The sequence below is a fragment of the Periplaneta americana genome, chromosome 5, assembly GCF_040183065.1.
Source record: "Periplaneta americana isolate PAMFEO1 chromosome 5, P.americana_PAMFEO1_priV1, whole genome shotgun sequence".
Lineage (NCBI taxonomy): Eukaryota > Metazoa > Arthropoda > Insecta > Blattodea > Blattidae > Periplaneta > Periplaneta americana.
In genome coordinates, this window is record NC_091121.1 from 118246809 (window position 1) to 118273894 (window position 27086).

A 27086-nucleotide genomic window follows, 5' to 3' on the forward strand; every position below is an offset into this window, starting at 1 on the left:
GATATTAATATAAATAGTAGAAAATCCAGAATACCTCCAGTGGCGTACTTTTTTATAGCTGGGCCCCCAGCAAAAATGAGAATCTGGACCCCTTTTCTTAGTGCTATTTTTGCATATTTTCATAATTTTATTTTTTTTTTTACATCTAATTTGAATAAAACAATTTAACATAGCAAAATACTTAATTTAGTGAACAGAACTGAAATGAAAAAGTATAAATGTTATAACTACTGTTTTACTAAGGCTATAATTACACAATAATAGACCTACCTAAGATAAATTTAATGTGAAACTTAGTTCAACAAGCGCTTTTCCCTTCTTGCAAATGACTCAATCAAATCATGTAGTCCACACCTGTGGAGTAACGGCTAGCGCGTCTGGCGGCGAAACCAGGTGGCCCGGGTTCGATTCCCGGTTGGGGCAAGTTACCTGGTTGAGGTTTTTTCCGGGGGTTTCCCTCAACCCAATACGAGCAAATGCTGGGTAACTTTCGGTGCTGGACCCCGGACTCATTTCAGCGGCATTATCATTTTCATCTCATTCAGACGCTAAATAACCTAAGCTGTTGATAAAGCGTCGTAAAATAACCTACAAAAAGAAAAACATGTAGATCAAGTCTTCGGGCCTTTTTACATTCAATACTTAATACACTGAGAGCACTAAGTCTTTCTTGAGTCATGGTACTGAAACACTGGGATTCGTTCCACCACAGGTAGTTTGTGTTTGACTATTTGGTCGAAATACTGAGTCTATTTTAGTCGATTTTGAAACAGATTTTTCAAGTTCTCTTTTCCTTTTGCGTTTTTCTACACCACTTAAATGTTCATAACTACTTTTAACAGGTTTCATTGTCACAAAACACGAGAAAAATGATGAATTAAATCTAGTAACAAGCAGACGTGGTGCTATACAAAACTTCTTTATTTCAATGTGCATTTACTGTTTATGTGTTGCGACTACGGCTGACGTCCACCTGTGGAGTAACGGTCAGCGAGTCTGGCCGGGTGGCCCGGATTCGAATCCCGGTCGGGGTTACCTGGTTGAGGTTTTTTCCGGGGTTTTCCCTCAACCCAATAGGAGCAAATGCTGGGTAACTTTCGGTGCTGGACCCCGGACTCATTTCACCGGCATTATCACCTTCATTTCATTCAGACGCCAAATAACCTAGATGTTGATACAGCGTCGTAAAATAACCCAATTAAAAAAACTACGGCTGACAACCTGATGACATGAAAATACACCACGAGAAACAATTTCCATCCATGAAAGTCACTAAGTCGCATTTTCAACGATGGCGTCACTGCAGTATTGTGGGCGTGTCTACTGAGGCAATCGACAGGGGTGTATCATGCGAAGTACTGCCAGTTGGATAATCGCATGCGCATCCTCGGGTCCAGTGATGGCGGTCATTACCACAGATTTCCATATGCCAGAGTGTAAAAGGAGTGGCTATGCGTTATGGAAAAATACTTGAACTGTAATTCGCACTCATTTCCAAATATGCGTCAGTAACCACTGAACGTTTTAGGCCCCCCCCCCCGGCCTCGGGCCCCCTCGCAACGCGTGGTCTGCGGGGATGTAAATTACGCCACTATATACATCTAAATATAGTTAACGTATTCATTGAATGGTACAGATATTCATTGAATATTGCATATGGGTCCGAGAGATTGGTTTGTTATTGTTGGCTGCTTCCTGCATTTGCTTGCATTGCGACATTTCACTGGAATTTATTACAATGATTACAGTTCCATGTAATTGATATGAATTATTCGTAAGTGCTTCTAAAATAAGATTAGGCCTACTGCTTTCATCATTTTTGAGACAATGACATTTTTAGATCCTAAAATAGCCTTATCAGTTGAGTCTACATAAACCATAAAAAATCTGACACTTCGCTTATCAAGTTGAAGTTATCAGTAGAATGGATAATATTGACTATTTTTTAAATAAAAAACAGTTTTACAGCTTTCCTGAAGTGGAAATAGATGACGCCTCACTCATTCAAATGCAGAATCCGGAAGAATATTTTCAATTGTTAATAAAATTACGTGAATACAAGAGAAAGAAACAGAATAGGCTACGAAGCTCCTAGTGCAATGTCGGTGGTTAGATCTACGTTTCAAGAATAAAGATTGACAGTACAACAATTTGCGTAGCAAGGGTACACCTAGATCTTCATAAAAATGCAGGCACTGTGTCAATTAAAGGAACGAAACAAAATGGAGGTGGAATTGAAAATAAAATCGAGATGCCAAAATTCATAAAAGGCCTATACGTGCAGAAACTTACTAGAGGTAAGTAGTAGTACCAGTAGTAGTAGTAGTAGTAGTAGTAGTAGTAGTAGTAGTAATAGCAACAGTAGCAGTAATAGTAGCAGCAGTAGTAGTAGCAGTAGCAGCAGAAGTAGTAGTAGCAGTAGTAATAGTAGTAGCAGTAGTAGTATTAGCAGTAGCAGTAGTGACAGTAGCAGCAGCAGTAGCAACAGCAGCAGTAGTAGTAGTAGCAGTAGCAGTAGTAGCAATAGCAGTAGTACTAGTAGTAGCAGTAGTAGTAGTAGTAGCAGTAGCAACAGTAGCAGTAGCAACAGTAGGAGTAGCAGTAGTAGCAGTAGCAGTAGTAGCAGTAGCAGTAGTAGTAGCAATAGTAGCAGTAGTAGTAGCAGCAGTAGCAGTAGTAGCAGCAGTAGTACTAGTAGCAGTAGTAGCAGCAGTAGTAGCATAATAATAGTAGTGACTCACATTTTGTATTGTTTATTAAAGCCTAGCAGTTATACAGTGTGGAAGTGAAATAACCCTGCAGATTTTCAGAGCAAATAGCTGATGGTGTATGTAACAAAAAACTATAATATTAAATGCATTATTTTGGTGGTAAGTTCATTAGTTTTTTTTTTTTCAAAATGTCTAACACCCTCTTATTCGATAACTATTGTGAGTAGAATCGTGATTTCTGTCTGTATCGATAGGAAATCTAATAAAGGATCATTTATCCCTCTGGAGTATTTCAATAGCGCGGACGGTTTTCGTGTAAATTTAATTTAAAAGCCACTAATTTTAAGCTACTGCACATGCGAAAGATTGAAACGTCATAGCCAGAGTAGCTCACCTCGCGAGATAGACCGAGTTCGTTGACCTCTTACATCTGTACTGCGAAAAGGATGTGTTAGCGGCGATGTTGCCGGACTGATGAAACTTTCAATTCAATTTTTAAATTAACCGTGCATTTAATCACAAAACGTTATATAGGTTTTCTATTCATTTAGGTGTACCTTATCGTCCCTTTTACTTCCACCCTGTATTTATATTTTCATAGTATGCCGGTTATATTACAGTATTCTTTGAGATTAGGCTATTTCAAAATTGCTCGTAAAAATGACACATAGGGTAAACTCATCTAATTCCGTGACTCATGTAATTCCGTTATACTGAATATAATTAATATCACTGAATTTTGTGTACATGACAAATTGTTGGTAGTTTGTTCAATGGATAGCAGCACTAATCAGCTACCGTCTCAAGAAGTTTGGACTTCTGGGAACAAGTGCACTGCTAACAGGAAGTCATTTCATAGTGCGCCCTTACTAAGAAGCTTGGTTTGAGTTGTCCTGGTGTCGTATCTTAAAATAAGTAAAAAAAAAAAACAGATATGTGCATAATTATACGTGTGTATAAATATATATTTCTATAGAGATTGCTTTGAAGATTTAGAATGTGAACACAGTTATCAGTTAACTTATATGATTTATTCTACAAACCTTAAGTTGTCCGCACAATTTCTTAGGATTTTTAACATTTGGCTGCCATTACTGTATCACGGAATTAAGTGAACAGAAAATGAATGAACGTCACATGGCCTGTACGACTAGTTGTCATCTATATTAATTAATTATATCTGCTTAATTTTAAAACAAATTTGAATATATAAAATTTTTTATAATATTTATTTATAATAATTAGATAATTTATATTAAGTAATCGAATATTAACGCCAATTAAAATGAACAAAATTTTGCATATGATATACATATTTAATAACGACCATCTTCGCGAAGGGATCAGCACTCTGTTCTCTGATCCGCACGTGGGTTCGATTCTCGGAACTCTCAGGCATTTTTTTAGTCAGGAACTGGTCTCAAGCTTTATCTACCCAGATTCTAAAAGATAACTGAGTATCTGACTCTCAGCAAATGGGTGGATCAATTGTGATCTCATTCTTGATTGGATGCGTCACTTTGTGAAGAACATCCCTCCAAGCAGACCTTTCCTTTTGTTGATGGACTAACATGGACGTTACGTAGGTCCTGATGTGTTGGCTTTGGCCAGAGAAAACAAGACCGTCCTCTTCACCATGTCCTCTCATAACAGCCATATTCTGCAACCATTAGGTGTCAGTGTTTATCGTCCCTTGAAGCAAACTTAGAGAAATGAGTTGGAGAACTTTCATACGACGAACTCCAATGTTGCACAAACACGATTTGACTTGCAAAAGTTATTCAATGTGGCATATGAGAAGGCAATGACATCAACAAATATCCGTTCAGAGTTTTATAAAATGGGAGTTTATCCATTCAATCCATCTTCTTTGACAGATGAAGCCCTTACAGCTAGCAAGTTCAAAGACAAGCCAACTCTTGGAAGTCAACAAACGCAGGGTGACCTTCCAGAAGAAAGAGTTTGCTCAGCTGTCTCTTTCATCACAACAAAATGATTCTGTTCAGTTGCCTGTTTGAACACAAGGGAAACGACGTCAGGTTGTAACAGATTTGTTGAAAACACCCACATATGATCCATCAAAGAAAAAGGAACGGCAAACCGCAAAATAGATGTCAGAGCAAAGTGCCTTATGCTACCAACCAAGTCTCCAGCTAATGCTTCACCGCAGAAGTTACAAAATCTTCTCAAGAAAAGCCATCCATATCACAAGCCAGTTCTAACGATGAAGATTGGGTTTGTGGAGTCTGTAACGGATCCTATAGTGTTGACGTCAAAAAACGAAATAATGAAAATTGGATTGCTTGCTCATTCTGTGGGAAAACATATCATGAGAAGTGTCAAATTGCAGAATCTGATGCTGATGTTTTATGTGTGATAGTTGTGCCACTTCTGATGTTGATCGTGATGATTCAAGTTGATTATATGAATAATGAGTAACTTTAATTAGGGTAATTACGTTCATGTTAATGTTTAAGGTCACAATGTAAGATTATTCTTTTTTATTTTATGTCAACTATTGTGTCACGGAATTAAGGTTACAGTGTCACGGAATTAAGTGAAATATCACGGAATTAGATGAAATGTGAGTGATGCTTTCAATTTTTTTTTCTCTCTAAGTAAACACAGCTATCAGTTATTACTTCACGGATTTCCATATTACGACTTTTGAACAAATGTTTACAGTAATAAACAATATTATTTTGTGTCTTCATATAGAAATAATATCAATAAAATCTTATTATCACGGAATTAGATGAGTTTACCCTACACACATACGCATGTATGCACACACACACACACACACACACACACACACACGAGACTTAGAATGTGATTTAGAATGTGTTCCACACAATATAGCTATATTTTGACATATAATTGGGGACTTTGTGCTAGACAAGTTTTGAGAATCATTGTAACTGCGATAAATGTTGTTCATGGTTACAAATTGTATACGGACGTTTTAGTTGATTTTCCATTTGACCCTGAGAGAGAGTTAGACAGAGGCAATCTCACTTTGCCTACATACAGTAGTTATATATGTTGACAAACAATGTTCGTATTAGTAAAGAATTTGTTGAGTATTTTCTAAATTGTGAGAAATAGCTATTGTATAGCAAGGGCGACCACAGGGGGTAGTCAGTGGTAGAAACTGTTACCACTGAGTTTTTTATTTTATGTGTTTTTTTATTTTTCTCTACGTGCTCAATACATGTTTTCTCAAACCCTCGGTAAACAATTCAACAAAAGCGAGTGCTTTAAACTATGAATGCGTGCGCAAGGTAATTCAGATTTCAGAACTGGCTATTTTTCATGTTCAGTTTTCTCCCTTCTCGTCCATCCATTTCCTCTAATTTTTTTAACCATCTTGCTACCATCTTTCTTAAAAAGTCTATAATGGAGGTGGCAGAGGAATCTTTAGGAAGGGAGAGACAAAGTGGAGGGAGAACAGAATGGATAACCAAGTAAATACTGGAAACAATAGACCATAAGAAAACTCTGTATAATAAATGGCTTAGCACAAAATCTAATGAGGATTTGGAGCAATATAGGGAATGCAAAAGAAATGTTAAGAGACTGGTTAAGTCAAGTAAGAATGAATCCTGGGAAAGAATATGCGGTGAAATAGATCATGAATTGGGGTATAATAGATCGGCACAAGCTTGGAGACTGCTACGTAAAATGAGAAAGTCCAACAACCCTTCACCAGTACTACAGCTCATAACTATGAATCAGTGGGAAAACTATTTTCAAGATCTGCTAGTTGAGAGAAGGAATGAAAAGGAAAGTGATCAAGATATAACTATTAGGAATGGAGTGGAGCCGATCTCAGAGGAAGAAGTTAGAGAGGCATTGAAGAAAAGCAAGAGTGGTAAGGCTTGTGGACCTGGTGGTGTTACAGCAGAGTTATGGAAATATGGACCTCCTCTGTTAGTAAGGCTTATTACTAAGATGTTCAACCAAATTCTTGAAGGAGATGAAATTCCAGAAGACTGGAAAATATCATATATTTCCGCTATCCATAAAAAAGGGGATAAGAAGGACCCCAACAACTACAGGGGAATAAGTGTCATGCCTTCCATTAGCAGGATTTTTAATAGTATCATCAAGAATAGATTAGAGGAAGAAATAGAAGGGAAGATATCGGAAGATCAGGCAGGCTTTACTGCAGGAAGGAGTTGTATGGATAATATATTTAATTTGAGACAGATAAGTGAAAAAATGTATGCTAAAGGAAAGGAAACACATTTAGTATTCATTGACTTAGAGAAAGCATACGACTCGGTTCCTATAAAGCAGTTGTGGGAAGAAATAAAAGGTATTGGTGTTAGTTTACCCCTAATAGCGTTAATTCAGAGGCTATATAAAGACTGTCAAGCTGCTGTTAAGATAGGAAAAAGGTTATTAGCTGCCTTCTATACAACCAAAGGCTTGAGACAAGGCTGTAGCATATTCCCTACCTTGTTTAAAATATATATCCAGCAGACACTGAAGCAGTGGAATAATTCATGTCGAGGGATGGGAATTCCAGTTGGAAATGAGACAGTGCACTCGCTGCTATTTGCAGACGATCAGGTGATAATTGCACAATGTCGAGAAGATGCAAAATTTATGGTAAGGAAACTCCTTGAAGCATTTGAAGCAGGGGGGGACTGAAAGTTAATATGAGTAAAACCGAATACCTGGTGATAGGTGGAGATGGACGAAATATAAAGTTGCCCCAAGGAATAATTAAAATAGTGAAGGAGTTTAAATATTTGGGGTCGGTTTTGCATGAGACTGGAAACTGTAAAGCGGATATAGATTATAGGATAATGCAGGGTAGAGGAGCAATAAAGATGTTGAATGGAGTGCTATGGAGCAGGACAATAACAATGCAAACAAAAAAGAGAATTCTTGAGGTTATAGTGGAAAATATATTGACTTATGGGGCTGAAGGTTGGAGTCTATCGGAAGGCCAAAAAAGTAAGATACAGGCAGTTGAAATGGACGGCATAAGGAGAGGTGGTAGAATATCCAGGCTGGAAAAGAGAAGAAACGAGGATGTTAGAAGGATAATGAACATGGAAGAATCGGTGATCGCAAGAATAGAGAGTAGACAACTTCAGTGGTATGGTCATGTAAGGAGGATGGATGAGGGGAGGTGGCCAAACGTGCTACTTCAATGGTCTCCAGCTGGTAGAAAGAAACGAGGAAGGCCTAGAAATTTATGGAAGGCTGGAATATTGAGGATGATGAATGATAAGGGACTAAATGAGCAGGATTGGAATGACAGACGCAGATGGAAAATGGGAATAAAGGGTAACCACTGAAAAGTGGAGAGGCCCTCAAAAGTAAAGTAAGTAAGCTACCATTGAGATCGGATTCTGCGGGCGCCCTTGTTGTATAGGTCTAGTTAAAATATTATTTAGAGTAGGCTATGTCGTAAAGAATCGATCTCAGGACGATTTTCTTTACCAGGGAACACACACTCGTAAACTGTTGACAGGAAGTTAGTAGTGAGGTTAGAATACACGACAGAAATATGCCTCTCTGCCTTGCTACACGTATTATTAATTAGGTACACTAAAATTTTACGTTACGGGTACTTCTCGTCACTAATACGGGGTAATGTTGGAATAAAAAAGCAGCCGTGAGCAGAAGTATCCAAAAAGTTTCTAATACTATAGCGAGAATGGGGCGAAGATATACAAAGTGGCGCAGGGAAACGGAAGATTTTGAATTAATGTAAATAGCACGAATAAACAGTACAAACATTATTTATTGATGGAAGTGCTTGTACATAATATGCCATTTATGTCACCATTATTACACAATGTCATTTGTCATGTTACTTCTTGAAGATGAGATCGGAAAAATATGCTCCATTTCGGGGTACACATTCTGACAGCCTGGTGTGGAAACTCTGGAATGCTCGGTGTATCATGTCTCGAGGAATGCCAGTAATTTCGCCTTCAATACTCTGTTTTAGTTCAGCGATGGTTGCTGGACGTGTGCGGTTCACATTGCTTTTAAGATGTCCTCACAGGAAGAAATCGCAAACACTGAGATCAGGGGATCACGCAGGCCATGGAATGTCATTGTTATGTAACATGACGCGCCTTCCAAACAATTGGCGAACGGCTTCCATCGATTGTCGAGCAATATGTTGCTATGCTTGAAACATTCTTTGCACCGAGACTGCACGATCTTAACATTGAAAACATGTGGTTTCAGCAGGACGGAGCCACGTCATTACTGCTTTGTAATAAATCAAACCGGAACTATGACCAGAGCTATCTAGCGGCTTTCTCTACAATCTGCTTTAGTCTAAGTCAGCTAGGTAGCAGAAAAAATTATAAATAAACAAATGAGCCAGGTACACTATGCTCAAGGCACAACAGTCTCCCCTACTAAATGAACCGCCCAGCACTTTGCTTTCTTCATCACATTTCATTCCATTATTTTTTTGTGAGATTAAGTTCTACAGCTCTGAAGAGCCACCTGGGTAGCTCAGTTGGCGCAGGGCTGCGCTGGCTTATTGATTTAGAATGTGTTCCACACAATATAGGTATATTTTGACATATACTGGGGGACTTTGTGATAGACAATTTTTGAGAACCATTGTAACTGCGATAAATGTTGTTCATGGTTACAAATTGGATAGGGACGTTTTAGTTGATTTTCCATCTGACCCTTTGAGAGAGTTAGAAGCAATCACACTTTGCCTACATACAGTAGTATCTACTGTATCTTAACAAACAATGTCCGTATTAGTACAGAATTTGTTGAGTATTTTCTAAAATGTGGGAAATAGTTATTGTATAGGTCTAATCAAAATATTATTTAGAGTAGGCTATGTCGCAAAGAATCGACCGGACGATATTGTTATTGCTTATTGTTCATCAAATGTTCCGAAATGCCGTCTAGTCTAGACATATTTAAATATAACAAGTTGTTTTTCTTGTTTAATGTTTCATTCTTGTCGTAATTGATTTTCCTTTTATCTAATCTGAACCTATATGAAACCAAATTGCTGATATCTACAGAAGATACATCAGTTTCAAAATGGGAACTTACTTTTGAATAACCCTATATTTATTTATTGCATACAATAGATTGACAAATTGTAAGTTCAGTGTTGTGTTGGTTTCTGCAATTATAGTTCTCACAACAGAGGAGAAGGTGTTTATTGTCGAGCATTATTTCCGGTCATACGGAGTACTGAAATTACAAACATACTCTGAAAATCAAGATGTCATTATAACACGCAAGGTGACATGAAACTGATTCCGTACGACGGAACTTTTCGACGACAGCTAACATTGTTGTGTTATTTGGTGCCACATTGTTAAATCACTCCTGTATACTCTTTAGCGTGGTGCATGCTCGGTCCATTCTGACGCCCCACTCAGTTTGACCGAAAATAATGGTCCACAATAAACACTTTCTCCTCTGTTGTAGGACCATAATTGTAGAAATCAACACAACACTGAATTCATAATACTTACTTACAAATGGCTTTTAAGAAACCCGCAGGTTCATTCCTGCCCTCACATAAGCTCGTCATCGGTCCCTATCCTGTGCAAGATTAATCCAGTCTCTACCATCATATCCCACCTCCCTCAAATCCATTTTAATATTATCCTCCCATCTACGTCTCGGCCTCCCCAAAGGTCTTTTTCCTTCCGGCCTCCCAACTAACACTCTATATGTATTTCTGGATTCGCCCATTCGTACTACATGTCCTGCCCATCTCAAACGTCTGAATTTAATGTTCCTAATTATGTCAGGTGAAGAATAAAATACATGCAGTTTTGCGTTGTGTAACTTTCTCTATTCTCCCGTAACTTCATCCCTTTTAGCCCCAGATATTTTCCTAAGAACTTTATTCTCAAAAACTCTTAATCTCTGTTCCTCTCTCAAAGTGAGAGTCCAAGTTTCACAACCATACAGAACAACCGGTAATATAACTGTTTTATAAATCTTATTGTAAGGTTTCGTAACAAGCTGTTTTTTACGGTGATGGGTTGTTAGCCCTTCGCCCAACCTCCAAGCTGGAGGACCGCCCCTTATCGGCTATCCACGACTGCTTATTCAATATATTCGCAGCTACCCTCCATATCTGGAGGCCGTCTCATCGAATTCATATTTATGACAAACTTATATATACAATAAATAAATACATCGTTGCTAGGAAAACTTGGACAGCAGATGAGCGATAATTTCAGTACCGTTTGTTTTGGCGCATACCGTACTTATCTCAAAGAATGTGCAAGAATGAAATATCGTTTGTTCCCTTGTGAGAAGCAGTAAACTGAGCTCCATTTAGGATGTCACACTTGACACTACTGAGATAACCGCAGTCAATTCATTGTTTTCAACAATCATTGATGTGCTGTATTGTTCGGAGCAATTGTATGTGGATATGTGGAAGTTTTCATGCGAGCCCATAACACAACATAATCGGTGTTTGTGTTCAGTTGGCACTCGTGTCCCTCCCGGCTTCCTTCCTGCCTCGCTGATAAGAGCCTCCGCCGCGCCGTGTCGGGCGGTTCATTTGCTCTCGCTACTGCTATACATCTCCTCTGCTTTTGTTCTCAAGTATCCATTTACAATCCTGCATAAATATCCGGGTAAGTAGGGCTTGTTGCAGGGTCGGAAAGCTGAGATATGCCACTGAGTTAGCAAACAACAGTCGGAATGCTGAGATATGACACTGAGTTAGCAAACAACAGCTATTTTCTTGGGGAAGGGAAAGAGAAAGAGAGAGAGAGAGAGAGAGACAGAGAGAGAGACAGAGAGAGAGAGAGAGAGAGAGAAAGTTTACAGACGTAAAGAAAACGAAGTGCGAGAGGAATGGTTTGGTGCCTATTCATCCAGGGAATTTTCGGCCAGGAGCATTTTCATCCTCAGAACAGTCGACCATTGGATAATTTGCCAAAAATTATTAATCCAAAAGAAAGTTCGACCAAAAAAATTGTCCCAAATGTATTTTTATCGTTTTGTGCATTAGATTTATGTATTACATTTTTAATTTCGTAGTTATGTCAAACACCATAATTTACATTGCCATATTATAGCCACAAGCATGCAGATATCCAATAATATTACCATCATCTTTGTAATCATCATACTGGGATGCAATGTTCTGCAGCCTAACATTCAGGTTCTGGTATTTTCTTTTTTGTGGTTCTCTGATTCGACGTGCAACATCTAACTCCTGGGCCATCGTATCAACATCTGATTGTTCCTTCTATATGTGCTATATTAGCTTGTATAATGATTGATTCTTTTTAGCTACAATGCTTGCGAACCTGGTGTGCCAGGCTTCAGGGTTGTTATTCGTACGGGACTCGTTTCTAGCTGCTTGAAACTGGCTTCATAACACTGGATAGTGTCGAGCTTAAACTGCAACGCGACGATCTCTTGTTCGAACACTAATATATTTAGCAAAATCAGCCATTTCTCTCGGAATAATCGGAAACAAACCATCAAAATTTGGCAAAACTTTCTCTACAGGCACGAAGGCCAAACTAAGTAGCTCACCGAATTTTTGTATTATTGTATTATCATTAGGCCCCGGAAAAAGTATTGCTACCAGCTTAGTATGCAACATAGCATACCTGCTTTGAGAGGGATGGGGTAAATAATGATAGATAGCGTGACGCTGGCAGTAGTACAGTTTGGTTCATGAGAAATGAAGTAATACATGAAAGTCTCATTATTTGTGCGTCCTTCTGACTAGTTCCCAGTGATTAGCTATGAAGCATACAAATTGCAATTCTAATTTATGCTCATTAAGAGATCTAAATATTTCATTGTACTTGACATACTGATAATAATATTATTTACGTATTGATGCATTGCAATGAACTACCAATATTATTTTCTGTTATCTGACAGCAATGTTCTATACATAGAAGACTACGTTCCACATCTGCAGATACAACCGGAGCATATTAAAAATACTTCATGTCACTACAGTTTATATTAACACTACTAGAAGAACATTCATTTGACAGAACATCAGCAATTTTACTAAGAGTCTGGTATCCATCATTTGAGTCCAACATTGTTTTCATCTTTGCAGATACACGTTTCCCAACATCAATTTCAACGTGATTCAAGTTACTAACAATATTTGTTACCAAGTGTATTTGAGTCACGAGTTCTGCACCAGATTCTTCTAAAGCTTCAATAGCAACTGCAAAAACTCAAAATTTGACGTAATATACTTTAGATCATGTTTAATGTCTGTATTATTAAAAAGTTCTTGAGTAACTTGATTTCTGCGGCTTCACTTGAAGGAAATGACTGAATCACGTTCTTTACAGATTCGAAATTGTCACTACAATAAATGCACGCATTTAATCATGATCCCCAACGGGTAATGACGGGACATGGAGGAATAGGTACTTGTGAACACTGTTGTTTGAATTGAGAAACACGATGTGGCGCCTTAACAAACTCTTTTTTTTTGCATTTGCAATAAGTCTGTCTACGTCCGGAAATTGTGCTCTCACTTCTTCTGCCAGTCTATGACATGCATGTGCAAGACATGTAATGTGTATCATATTCGGATAACGTGTTTCAAGAAACTTAGCAGATTTCTTCATATAGCTTGCAGCATCTGTAACATATAGTGACACATTTTCGAATTGCATACGTGATGGCCATAGCAACTCCATAGCACTATCAAAAAGTTCACATATGGTGGAATAATTAACCCTCTCTAACACTTCACTCATTAAGAGATAGGGTCTACAGCAACATTCCGCACTAAAGGCACTCACAACCACATTTGCAACGTGATGTTCAACGGAGACCTTGCATTCATCTATAGAAACCCATATCTTCTCATTTTGTAATTTACACTTCACTTCACGCAGACATTTCTCATATGCATGTTGCACATACTTCTTCCGCAGTGTTGCTTCATTAGCAATTTGTCTTCCAGTGTATTTTACTAAAAAGCCACAGAGTTTCGCGTTTTCTAATTTGTTTAACGGAATATTTGACGCAATAACACATATCTTCGAAATGTTCAAGTAGTTGTGAAGGAGATTCCTGCTGCACCTTGCTTAAATTCTGTTGTCTGTTACATGCGCGTTTATGCTTATTGCTATTTATATGCTTCTTAACGTTGCATGCCATGTCGGCTGCCAATTTCACGTGACACAATTCACAAAACAGTTCATTACCATGGATGGAAAACATATTTTCTCTATATTGACGAAAATATTTCCTTAGCCCTTCTATCTTGCGTACTTTTGGTCTCGGCATTCTGAAGACACGTGTCGATTACTTTTGACTGCGTTGTACTAAGCTACGCTGGGCACTACTACTACCTGCACAGTGATGCGTGCAAGAGTCCTCGGTTCATAAACATTAGCTATACTACATCGCGCGTTTCCCTGTAAGCAATACTTTCTCCGGGGTCTGATTATCATCCTCATCGTTGTATGCAGCCTGAAGCCCCATTTCTTGGATTTTTCTCCAAGCACTTTGTTTTAGATGGAAAAAAACAAAGACAAATTGTAACAGGATGAAATACACTTTCAACTGCTCGGATAATACTCAGTTCAAAGTCAGATATTATTACAGGTCTATCCCATCCATAGTTTAAGCATTCTATACAAAATAGAAATATTACCATATCACCATGGATCTGGATATGGGGATATTGTTGGTTGAATGTTCCTAGGGTGAGGGTATGAAGGAATATATTGAGCGAATTATCTTTGGATTAATATTCTTGGATGAATTTTCTTGGGTGAAATATTTTGGGTGAATTGTCCCTTGTATGAAATATTCATGGATTAAATGGCCAGACCTCGAGAGGAAATGAAAAATAAAATAAAAAATATCTACAAGGTAAGTTCATTTAGGAAAATAGAAAATAAAATGAAATGGGAGAGAAAAGAAGGAAAGATAAAGAGGGGAAGTGTAAGAAAGAAAAAACAGGAAGGAAGAAAGGGTAGCAGGTAGAGGAGGAAATGAAAGACAAAGAAAGAAAGCAAAAAGGGAGAGGAGTCGAGATGAAAATGGAAAGGTTACAAGGAAACAATAAGTTGTTAGAAGATAAAAAAAAATTCAAGAAATAAAGTAGAAAAAGTAAGTAAATAAAGGACAGAATTAGTAAGTGGATGAATTAATTAAATTCATTAACAAGACATCGAATGAACGAACTAATAAATGAATGAACGAACGAATAAACGAATGGACGAATCAACATCTGCAAGAATGGCTTCAAAGAAAAAATAAAGGAAATAAGGAAAGTGAGAACGAAGGAAGACACGTGTTAGTAGTTTTCTTGAAACTGAGGAAACTTACGGTCAGTTTAATTCTTTACGTTATGGCAGTATTACTGATCGAAATACCGTTGGCTTACTTTTAAAACCTCGTAACTGCACTTCAGGAAATTGTACAAGAGAGCAAAATAACTTCTTATATTGTCTATAACCCAGCTAACAAGTTTAGTGTTAAGCATTTGTTATCTATAAACTACAGAAGCATTTGCAGTCTTACGAGGTGTTAGCAGCAGCCGCATTTTCAAAGTATACATAGATTTCGACAGTCGGAAAAAATTGGACTTATGGGGTTTCAGAAGTAAGCCGATGATATGTACGATCACAAATGAGGCTTGCAACGTAAAGAACCGCGCCTGTGCAATATTAACCCATCCCCCGTTAATAACGTGTAAACATGACCTAGATCGAGGCTGATCAAGATATTCATATTGATCCCAGTATAAAAATATAAAATAATAACATTAACATTCACATTACGTGCATGGATTTTATCTCAAGAGAAACTTTTATTATTTTCGTGTTTTGTTGATAATATTACTCTGCAACAATTTTATTAAGTGTTATTTTCCTCCTCCCACCTTCACAAACAGAATCGCCTGCATGATTACAAGACTGCATGAAACTAAAAAAAAAAAAAAAAAAAGTGTGGTATTATATTACATTACATCATATATTAGCCTATAATGTTACCTGCGCTATAAATATTTATTAAATCAAACAATGACGTGTATAATATTAAATTATAATAAGTATACATGTATAAATTAATTTATGGAACATTATGCGCGACTGTATAAATATTTTTGTCACAAGGCCTGTTAGCAGCTTCAGCTATCAGACGACAAAATATTTCTTTTTCTTGCTTTTTTTCTGGAATAAACATTAAACGAAAAATAATTTCACAATAATTAGTAGAAGTAGGAAGTTTAAGCATTTATATTGGGCAAAAGAAGCGGGCAAACAATCAGTCACTTTAAACGTCAGAAATCGACAACTATACTAATAATAAATCTGAGCCAAAATTAATCTGGTAATTTTCGATTTTCCAAAAATAATTGGTGTTAACATGTATAATTAACCATCCTGAAACCGAAAATCGCTTTTTTGAAATTTTTGTTTGTATGTCTGTCTGTCTGTCTGGATGTTTGTTACCTTTTCACGCGATAATGGCTGAACCGATTTCGAATGAAAATTGAAATATGAATTAAGTTCGTTGTAACTTAGATTTTAGGCTATATGGCATTCAAAATACATTATTTCAAAGGGGGGTTATAAGGGGGCCTGAATTAAATAAATCGAAATATCTCGCTTATTATTGATTTTTGTGAAAAATGTTACATAAAAAAAGTTTCTTTAAAAATGATTTCTGATAAGTGTTATTCTATGAAAAAGTTTGATAGGACTGATATTTAATGAGATAAATGAGTTATAAAATTAAAATAACTGCCATCTAAGGCGGTGTAATGAAATAAAAAACAAACGACTTCGTCTGTAAGGGGCCTTGGACACAACAATCGAAAGCTATGAAACATAGCCTACAGACAATGTTTCTGTGTTTGTATGAAGTAATATCGGAAGCCAAATTAACCGATTTGTATAATTAATTATTATTTCACCATTGGAAAGTGTAGTTTCTCTGGATGGACATAATGCTATAATGTTATTACTAAAGATGAGGGGTTTGTGCGCGGCACGAAAAACACGTTGACTCGACAGGGAGCATAGGTGGACAGACAGGTGAACAACTACGACCAGTGTAACCAAGAGAAATGCAACTACACTCTATCCATTTGCCTACTTGTCGTCTTATCATAACAACACGAAACGAACGCAGGCCTTCATAGTGCAATGCACTGCAGTGGTGAACGGACGTAGTGAGCAGTAGCTACCTACAATGACGGAAACTAAGCAAACAAAGAATGTTAAATTAAATACTTTGTTACGGAGACAGCAGTGATATGTTGCGCATCCAAGCAAACACAATTGTATGTACAGTATGTGAGTATGAAATTACAATATTATGTAGGAAGTATTACGTAGAACGGCATTGTAACAGCAAAAAACATAAAGACAATATTGCACGCGCTTTAAAGGTGGTGATTCCCTCAACATCAAAATCAACATCAAATGCAAAATCAGAATTTGCTAAGGATTTATGTGCGATGATGATTAAAGCAAATATTCCTTTGAGTAAAGTAGACAATCCCCATTTTCGAGGATTTTTGGAAATATACCAAGCAGCGCATTCAGAATCAGACAACTCTCCGTAAAGACTATGTATCTGATTGCTATGAAAATACATTGAGTTACATTAGAAGATCTGTCAACGGTAACAAAATCTGGGTGTCAATAGATGAAACGACAGATGTAACAGGCAGATTTGTGGCAAACGTAATTGTAGGTGTACTATCAAGAGACGGTCCGGGTAAAACCTTTTTATTGACTACCGAGGTTTTGGATAAAGTGAATCATAATTCTATTGAACTCTTGTTTCATAATGCTATGTGTCTTTTATGGCTTCTTGAGGTTAGATACGAAGACGTACTACTGTTCGTTACCGATGCTGCCCCCTATATGGTGAAAGCAGCAAATGGAATAAAAGAACGGTATAAGAACATTATTCACATTACTTGCCTTGCTCATGGTCTTCATAGATTGGCTGAGGAGATCCGTGCTATGTTTAGTGATGTTGACACCTTCATATCGGCAATGAAGAAAATATTTCTTAAGGCGCCTGCACGGATACAACAATTTCGAGACATTGCACCAGGTATTGCCCTTCCACCAAAACCAGTAATTACAAGATGGGGTACCTGGTTAGAGGCTGTCTCATATTATGCAGTAAATTACACTTCAGTTATAAAAGTAATTGATGCTATAAGTACTGAAAGTGCATCTGCTATAAATACTGCCATTTCTCTTATTTCCACTGAACTGTTTGAAGATATAAAGTTCATACACCAAAATCACGGAACGATACCGGAAAGCATAACGCAGTTAGAAATGTCTGGTTTGGAAATATCCAAGGGCGTAGCAATAATTGAAGAGGTGTCAGAAAAAATCAAGAAAGGACCTCCAGGACCGTGCACACAGAGAATAAAAAATAAATGGCAAAACATTCTACAGAAAAATAAGGGCTATTTAACAATAACATGATGAAGAATGCAAAATCATCAGACGATAGGACAGTATACTTGACATATGCACCGTCAACGTCCTGTGACGTTGAAAGAAGCTTTTCTCAGTTCAAAAACTGTTTGAGTGATCGACGACGACGTTTGATATTCGATAATTTAAGAATGTCTGTAGTAGTGCAGTGCAATTCGGCTTGTGATGGCTCTGAACAGGCGCGGATACAAGGGGGGGTCTAGGAGGCTATAGACCCCCCTATCATTTCAAAGACTTTTTTTATTTAAAATGTACAAAGCATTATTTTTTCATTCATATAACTTCTATGATTTCTTCACTCTCTAAACTTCATATTATTTTGCTATTTTACTTTGACATAAAACTCTCTTTACAGTTCGCAGTGAATAGATCAGGTAAGTAGTCGCATTCCTTAGGGGTCGTTACCATGGGGTTTAACAATAGCTCGGACTTCGGAACGGAAATCTAACGGTAACCACCTCTACCACACTGTAGCTAGGCTGCTACCAATATCTTTGTTATCGTACTTTACAATAGCCACTACATTCGACTTCTGAATTGAGACGAGAAGTGATCAGTCTGCACAGGTGAATTATTTAGTGTAACAGTTATAAGAAATTATAAAATGTCGGAACGTAAGTTTCAAACAAATATCTTACAATTTTTCAAGAAACCGTGTGGTGAAGTGAAAGAAAAGTGCAGTACGGATGACAATGATACAACTGATGAAGAAAAGTGTATGCCTGTTAATACCGTAACAGGGAATCGGTTATGTGCGGTGAAAGTGATGACGCTAGTTCGACGACTCATAATGTATTAGATATTGGTTGCTTAGTGGAAAAAGAAATATGCAGTGACGAGATAAAATACAAAGCTCTAACAAATCCATGGGTTCCAGACGAAAAATATCCATTTCCGAGGACACTAGAATCGGGACAGTCTAGACAATTTCAGCATGCGTGGCTTAAAAGATTTCCATGGCTGTCTTACAGTAAGAAGGATGAAGGTGCGTTCTGTCACGTGTGCGTTTTATTCGGAACTAAAGAGGGAGGGCGAAGCAAACGTACGTTACACAATTTAGTTACGAAACCTCTAAGAAAATTCAAAAAGGCCTCTGAAATATTCAGGAGACATTCAGAGAACAGTTATAACAAAACTGCTCTCTTAAAATGTGACAACTTTAAACGAGTGTTTGAAGGTAAGGTAGAGAACGTTCTGGTTCAATTGAATAATGAAGTGTTACAAACAATGCGCGAAAACAGGATGAAACTTGTCCCAATAGTAAAAACAATTATTTTGTGCGACCGACAAAATATTCCATTAAGAGGACACAGGGATGATGGTGCGATTGACTTAAAAAGCGAAAATCAAAACGAAGGTAATTCCAAGGAGCTTCTTAAATATAGCGTTGATGCCGGTGATCAGATTCTGCATATTCATCTTAAAAATGCCCCAAAAAAACTCTTCTCTAACAAGTAAAACAACGCAAAACTATCTCATAAACTGTTGTGGCACCATTATTGAAAAGAAAATTGTTGAAGAGGTTAACCAAAGTAAAACATCCCAGACGACTTCAGCTTCGTTAAACTGTAAGTAACATTTAATCGACTTTCTATTCCTAAGAGTGACAATATTGTTGTGGTTTATTTATTTATTTTTAATCCCATTGTTCTGTGTAATGATTATACTACTGTATTCATATGTTAATTGAGGGGTTGGTGCAAGAAAGGCACTTCTCTCAAATGCAAGTTTAGAGAAAATTGATGTCGGAAACTCAAACCGTAATAATGTTATCTATGCATGCCTTTACATTTTGTGTACCTGTACTCCTGACCTCTATGATTACAGTATTGAACTACAACTTTGTGATCATATGCATAACAGATCAGAGATCACAATAAAGCGTTTTACTCAAAAAGGGCACATCCTCTAAAATGCCCTTCTTGCACCCAGCCCCTCAATTATTATTAGCCCCCCCTATTATTAAATTCTAGATCCGCGCCTGGCTCTGAAGCTATGGGTAAACCATAAAGGCAAGTTTCTTTTTCTAACTATATTAATGTTTCAACATATTTCTCATATTTGTATATTGTCATCTGCTAGATCTTAACGGAATGTTGCATTTCTCATTTTCAGACTGTACTCTTCGCGTCGTTTGTTTACGTCGGAAGTCAACACAGGCACTGGGCATACAGCTGCATAACATCTATGCACACGCAACCTGACGACAAACCGCACAAATCCCTCATCTTTAGTTATTACAATAACTTCTGAGTGAATTGAGGACAGGTAAGATTAAAATAGCTTCTTATGCACAGAAAACTTGATAGGCTATTCTATATATTCGTTTCCTGTATTTCCTAAAATAATTTTTATGCACACATTTATTTTCATCTCAGAGAATTAACGAACAACGAGAGTGTATTGATTTAGTATGCAGTAATAGTACGTTAGCTTAGCAATCCATTATTTTATAATTAAAATTTTAACTATGCTCAATTGAATCGTGTTAAAATACATTATATATATGCAATAAATGCAATGCAAAAAAATTAGGTAATGAGCCAAGTAGATTATGTTGCGCTGTTATAAAAGTTGTTCCTCATGAGATTCAAGAGCTCCCACAACAAATTAAAAACTTTCTTATTGGAGTACATCCGTTATCAACACACTTTTTATATAATATAATATAATATAATATAATATAATATAATATAATATAATATAATATAATATAATATATAACATAACATAATAATGAATCTGTAGCCAAAATCTTTCTGGTAATTTTCGCTTTTCCAAAAATAACACTGAATAACAAAAAAAAAAAAAAAAAACACTTTCGGTGGATATCTTGGTATCCAACAAGCGTTCTAAGACAACTGGGACATGCTGATTCCGAATATGCAAACCATTTGTCTCTATTACCCACCGTTCTTGAGATATACGACATCAACCATTATGTTTAACAACTCACAGACAGGAATTTCAGTAGAGCATTTATTCCTACATGGAGTAATAATGAACATGGCTTTAGCTAAGAAAATGGTGCAAATGCGCCACATGGGACATAATTATAATAGTAATATAGTTTAAGGTATAATACACATGTAAAATACATATGTACATATATAGAATTTACTTCCTTAATTTAAGGGGTGTTTTTTGTTTGAATTCCTTGGCTATAGAATTTCATTTGTGCTGAGCATTTGTCATGTCGCACTCAAGAGTCCAGCAGTAGTCAGCCAACATCGCTGCACTCCAATCGACCCTGATAGCGTGACTCCATCACCGAGATGTCTTAATGAAAACGTTCATCATGTTCGTCGCTGACTGAACCTAGGTTCTCGGGGAAGAAATCAAGATATGAGTCGAGGAGATGCATTTTGAGGGACGTGTTGCAACCTAGCTGTCTGTACGCACTGATACACTTCTACACAACATTCACATAGTCGATTTATTATTTGCAAAGAAATTGACTACGATTGACTTCAATGCCACCTGTGCATCTCTTTGAGTATCACCCAGTAAGTCTTAGAAGTGGCTGTCAGCAATGATCTTCCTCATTTGTGGACCTATGCACTCACCTTCTTTCACTTTCTCGTAACTCAACTTCGGAAACTTGTTACAGAGGTACCCAAAAGCATCTGAGTCATTGTCTAGTGCCTTCATGAAAGTCTTCGTGAGCTCCAGCTTTATATGAAGCCGTGGCATAATAACTTTGCCATGCTCAACCCATGGCACACGAAGGACATTTTTACTTCCTGTCTGCATTCTATCGCTGTCTGGCCAGTTTCTTTATATAGTGATTCTTTCTATCTCTGCTGTCCCACTCGCAGATGAAGTAGCAGTACTTGGTGTACCCTGTCTGCATTCCCATGAGAATTGTGATAACTTTTAAACCACCACAGATACGCCAATTGCACTCGCGATAGCGTTTTTTTAAGAAGTAGAGACATGGTTTCGTACGACCCTTTCAGGTGCGCAGAATATGCAACTGGTACTGAAGCATTTCTGTTTCCGTTGTGTAATAATACTGCCTTCGAACTTATCTTATATGAGTCTATGAATAGTCGCCATGCTTCAATGCTGTGTTCCACCCCAAGACTTGACATAAGACCTTGAACATCCGTGGAGTAGCAAATAGTGTCACTCATTGCAAAGAACTTCACAAGTTCCATTGCAAAGAACTTCACAAGTTCTTTGTGTCTGTGCCGAAACTGTGAATTCGTTGTGCAAGGAAATTAAATTCTTTAAGACGTACCGAGCAGTTCAACGTGACCTTTCGTTAGTGCCACGTCCCGTATGAGATCGCATGATCTCGTATGAGTTTAACATTATTCGTCAAATGAATATCTTCTCCGGGTTGGTAGTAATCAGAGTCTGAGTCGTTGGAAGGAGATGAAAGAGGACATTCTTCTTGCGTTTCTTCAGTAGCTGTGTATTCTGCAGGTGCTGTTGGTATTGGACAAGTGACGGGATCATATGGAATTGGTTTAGAAACTGAAGAAACGTCAGGTTACTTTACAGATGCACGAGTTTTGGAGGAGAAGTGGCGTTTGCCAAACAGAAATAACAGTCTGTGATGTGGTTGCTTCATTCACGCCATATCATAGGAACTCCAAATACCAGATGGTTGATCTTCTTTTCCTTACTTAACCAACCGCGCACTTTGCATGCACAGGTCGAACAGATGAACTGTGGTGCCTACGACTTACTACTATCTACCTTCGAATCAAAGTATAGTTCATATGCTTTCTTCGCAAACGGCGTAAAAGTCTTCCCATAGGATTGTCTATTACATAGCCGCACACGTAGCAAAACAGTTCTGGTGAATTTCTACAACCTCTGGATGCCGTAATATCCACCGTCCACTGTCATTGTCAATGAAAATAAGTAAAAAAGAAACAAATGAAAGTATATTAATGCAACAGAACACAAACAACGAAATTTTTCAGCATTACATTAAAAATAACGAAAAATGACAAAAAAAATTCGACAGTGTTCCATGTAAAAATACATTTTCGTCGATAATTTCAAAACCTGACGTGATAGAGCAAAACGGTTTTCAGATTTGAAATCAGCATGAAAAACTACATTACAAACAGTAAACATCACGTCAGATATCTACTACTTGTTTTTCAGTGTAATTGGTAATAACAATTAAGAAACATGTTAAAGGAATTGTCATTGCACCAAATGAGTGCTCTCTGGACCAAAATGATCGCATTTTAATTATTTAAATACAATTTAAATTAAGTAACATATTAAACGATTTATCCTTCTATCAAACACGAATGTTCTCTGGATCAAATGCCCTATTTTAATTATGTAATTACTTTATATTTATTTCTAACGGGTGCAGCGGAGCGCACGGGTACGGTTAGTAAAATAATAATAATAATAATAATAATAATAATAATAATAATAATAATAATAATAATAATAATTTCTTATTAACGGGGAAAGTTATCGGGCAAAACAAGGAGACAGAAACTAAGCGCTTTCAGAATAAGAAAACATATGATATGAAGTGGAGCTTGTTCAAGCGGGATATAATATTATTGTATTAATTGTATCACTGTGCTGGATTTTTATTGGCTAATGGTTGTTGCGCAGCACAGACAAACTTATTATTATTATTATTATTATTATTATTATTATTATTATTATTATTATGAGTCTACTATTATTATTACTACTAGTAACCTATTACAACTACTTCTATCAATGCTCATAATTGTTTCACTAACTCACTACTAATCTGACTTTTTATTATTTACTTTTACTCTTATTATATCCTATTGTTACTCACTGCAATATTATTGCTGTATTGTAATATTTACTATAATATATAAGCCTATGGTATTCGATTAGAGTCTGGCTGACAATGACCGGAGGAGAAGGCCTACAGGCCTTAGTCTGCCATATTAAATAAATAAATAAATAAATAAATAAATAAATAAATAAATAAATAAATAAATAGTCCACCGTTGTGGCTGAGGGGTTGGCGAGTCTAACTCCGAACCCAGCGGGCACGGGTTCGATCCCCGTTCGGGACGAGTTGCCTAGGTGAGCTTTTTTCGGGGGTTTTCCCTCACTCAGACGATTGGAACCCCACTCATATTTGCTACTTCATTTCCTCCCCTATCATCCTTTCATTCATCATCCCGTTGCTTTTTCTGGTTTTCAGATCGCTCTACAAGCGGCCCTCCGAAGCTGCTGGCTCTCTCGACCGGCCTCCGTGGATTGTGTTCATGATGATGGATAGCTTCTGCAACGGAACTCGAGGCAGACTTTCTCAGGGGAGGACTTCCGCCTCGAACCGTTAAGTGAGCCTTGGGGAAGTTGCCGAAGCAGGAGTGGTACATGGACTCTGTTGGCTGTAGGGACCGGTCGTTAAGGGGGTCAAGTGGTTAGGTCGGTGCGCGTAGAGGATTGCTGGGCACGCAACTCATCCCATTTCGGAGGGTATACAACAGACCTCAGGTCGTAGTGCGTGGGTTGTTCCTTCCCTCCCTCCTAACAAGTAAAAAAATAAATATATAATAATAATAATAATAATAATAATAATAATAATAATAATAATAATTATTATTATTATTATTATTATTATTATTATTATTTTTAATGGTAGTATTGGAAATATTCCCTTCACACTTAATGAACACAATATAGCAATATATTCATATTCATCATGCACGGATGGAAACGAACTCTCACATTTTTCGGAAAGCAATAGCTGCGTAATGCCAATCACCTGTCTTGTTATTTGTATCATCAATTGTCGGAACTGCTCATCCATCACGACGAAATATTTTTCGTCTTCGCATTCCAACTCCTGAATATTTACTATTAGACTTGAACAATCCTGGCAAATGACTTTCTTGTTCAATCTTGAATGTGAGATAACCACATACGTAGTATAATTCTGATTTATAAAATGTAGTACACTGTAAGCTTCTGTTAAAATATTATAGAATATGTTTTAGAAGTATTTCCTTCGATGTAATTATTAGTATTTTGTACATAAAATGTAACACCACTAATATCAGCAAAAATCTAATACTTCAATTAGCTGAGTGCAATCCTAAGACACTTTTTATAAGTAATTCTTGTTCAGTTTCAAACTCTTTAACACATTATAGTCCACCCCCCCCCCCCCCGCCAATTGGCGATAACAAACTAAACGAGATTTTATAGATTATCTGTCTGGAACTCTTCAGTGAGTACATACTGCACATTCAAATCATCCAGTGAATATTTAATAATTTTTCCAATTTATGTACAAAGGAATAAGGCATCGGACGTGTCCTTAGTTAAGGTCCATTTTATTGGAAGACTTAAATTTCATTTGAGTGATTAAATCAAGTAAGAATCTGTTGTAAAAGCCTCTCTCTTCAGCTGTTTTTTTTTCAAACGGTAAGGACAAACTTTTCTAATTCTATGTAGGCCCTATCTGTAATGGGTCTTTTTATATTGACTACCGACCACCATTTCAATACAGAAAGTATTAAGTGAGATGTATTATATGAAGCTCTGTACCTCGAGAAACTGACATACCAACTTACGTTTTTACAGCCCGGAAGAACGCAACGCATCTATCCGGCATCTAAAAATTTAATTAATGAAGAATTGTAGTTTAGGTTTACAGTATTAGTGATAGGTTAATTTCACGCTTAAAATCACATTGAAAATTTTATAAACAGATCTACCCTAAGTTGATGTAAAGTTTTTTAAAGAGAAATTGGGAAATGTAAATAAAAGCAAAATAAATGTCTGAATATATTGTAACAATTGATTGTAAGTACGGTAAGCTCATTATTACACGTTAATAACTATACATTATTGATATCCGATGACGCAAGAAGAAGGCGCGGCGTTGCCGCTTTTCGCTGGACAAGGCCTTCCATTAAAGGGAGCTATGGCTGGCTTCTTATTCTGCAAGCGCTGTAGGGTCTTAGTTATATTTCTGCCCCCTTCATCCCCATTAGATAACCTGCTCTTCATTCTCTCGTATTGTGTTTTTATTTTATTGGGTTATTTTACGACGCTATATCAACATCTAGGTTATTTAGCGTCTGAATGAAATGAAGGTGATAATGCCGGTGAAATGAGTCCGGGGTCCAGCACCGAAAGTTACCCAGCATTTGCTCGGATTGGGTTGAGGGAAAACCCCGGAAAAAACCTCAACCAGGTAACTTGCCCCGACCGGGATTCGAACTCGGGCCACCTGGTTTCGCGGCCAGACGCGCTGACCGTTACTCCACAGGTGTGGACCGTATTGTGTTCGAACAAATTGAGCGCTTTTGTGTTTACACATGGTGTATGATTCTGAATCAAACACATTACATTTGCCTCATCAAGAGTATAAAATGCTCACAAGATTGAACGATGAAATAGCGTGTAAGGTTATGAAGTTACATAAGGAACAGAAACATGCAAACTCCAGTTCAGTCCTCGAGGGTATGGAGTTCCTCATCACTGTAACTAATATCTTTATAATAATAATAATAATAATAATAATAATAATAATAATAATAATAATAATAATAATGGTTTTATATCACTTTATATTAAGAAAACATTGAAGAGACATTCTTAAACCGGATCTTCTGCATGCAGCTCTTTTAAAGACAATGCTGAGCAGATGTTCTTGCCAACCATAACTTCATAATCTTGACATATTTTTAATTATTCTCTTACATTCTTTCGGTCCATTCTGGTAACTTGGATTCCTACTTGAAACCAGGGGGGTTTAACTCAAATGATAGATGTTGGATGCTCATAGATGTTCCATAGTTTGCCGCATGTGGTCAGGACAGCGCTGGCTGTATTTCGTTCACAGAGTTTGTAAAATTAGCAGTACAAAACTCTTTGGTTTCGAAAGTTCTTTGGTTATAAGTTTTGCCAATATGACAGTTTTAAACAG

At 37.1% G+C, this 27086-nt stretch overlaps 1 protein-coding gene across 3 annotated transcripts in view; it reads right to left on the reverse strand.

Annotated features, from left to right (window-relative positions):
* LOC138700100 (vascular endothelial growth factor receptor 1-like) overlaps positions 1 to 27086 on the reverse strand; it is a 343737-nt gene that overhangs the window by 253659 nt on the left and 62992 nt on the right. The window lies entirely within an intron of this gene.